This window comes from Bison bison, unplaced genomic scaffold (assembly GCF_000754665.1).
Source record: "Bison bison bison isolate TAMUID 2011002044 unplaced genomic scaffold, Bison_UMD1.0 scf7180017864034, whole genome shotgun sequence".
Taxonomy (NCBI): Eukaryota; Metazoa; Chordata; class Mammalia; order Artiodactyla; family Bovidae; genus Bison; species Bison bison.
Window position 1 is genome coordinate 6716987 of NW_011494606.1, and position 590 is coordinate 6717576.

General features: G+C 63.7%; 1 protein-coding gene across 1 annotated transcript in view; it reads left to right on the top strand.

The window, feature by feature from the left end:
- Positions 1-590, top strand: part of IGDCC3 (immunoglobulin superfamily, DCC subclass, member 3) — a 41604-nt gene that overhangs the window by 39645 nt on the left and 1369 nt on the right. The gene's annotated exons all lie outside the window — the stretch shown is intronic.

A 590-nucleotide genomic window follows, 5' to 3' on the forward strand; every position in this document is an offset into this window, starting at 1 on the left:
TCCACCACGGGCATCGTCATCGGCATCCACATTGGGGTCACCTGCATCATCTTCTGTGTCCTCTTCCTCTTATTTGGCCAAAGGGGCAGGTGGGGCCTGGGCCGGCGTGGGGTGGGCAGGCGTGGGGCAGGGGAGCCACACGGGAAAGGCAGCTTGGGGCCCACCGTCTCCATCCTTGTGTTCTTGCCGCTCCCACATCCCTCCTCCTAACTCTTGGCTCATCCCCTAGGGTCCTCTTGTGCAAGGATGTGGAAAACCAGCTCTCCCCTCCTCAGGGCCCCTGGAGCCAGAGGGACCCTGGCATCCTGGCACTGAATGGGGCGGGACGGGCAGAGCGGGCCCAGCTGGGCCGAGACGGGAAACGTGTGGACGTGAAGGAACTGGAGCAGCTATTCCCCCGAGCAGGGGCTGTGCAGCCTCACCCCAGACCCACGGTGAGTGCCCCTGCCTGAGCCAGCCCCCTGCTTTAGGCTGCGCCCTCCTTACCTTGGCCATAGGCCTTGGTCACCAGCCTCTGCCAAGCTTCAAGACACAGAGCATCTCTCTGTGCCCCCAAGTCAGGCAGGGAGGCCTGGAGACCTAAGCCATGA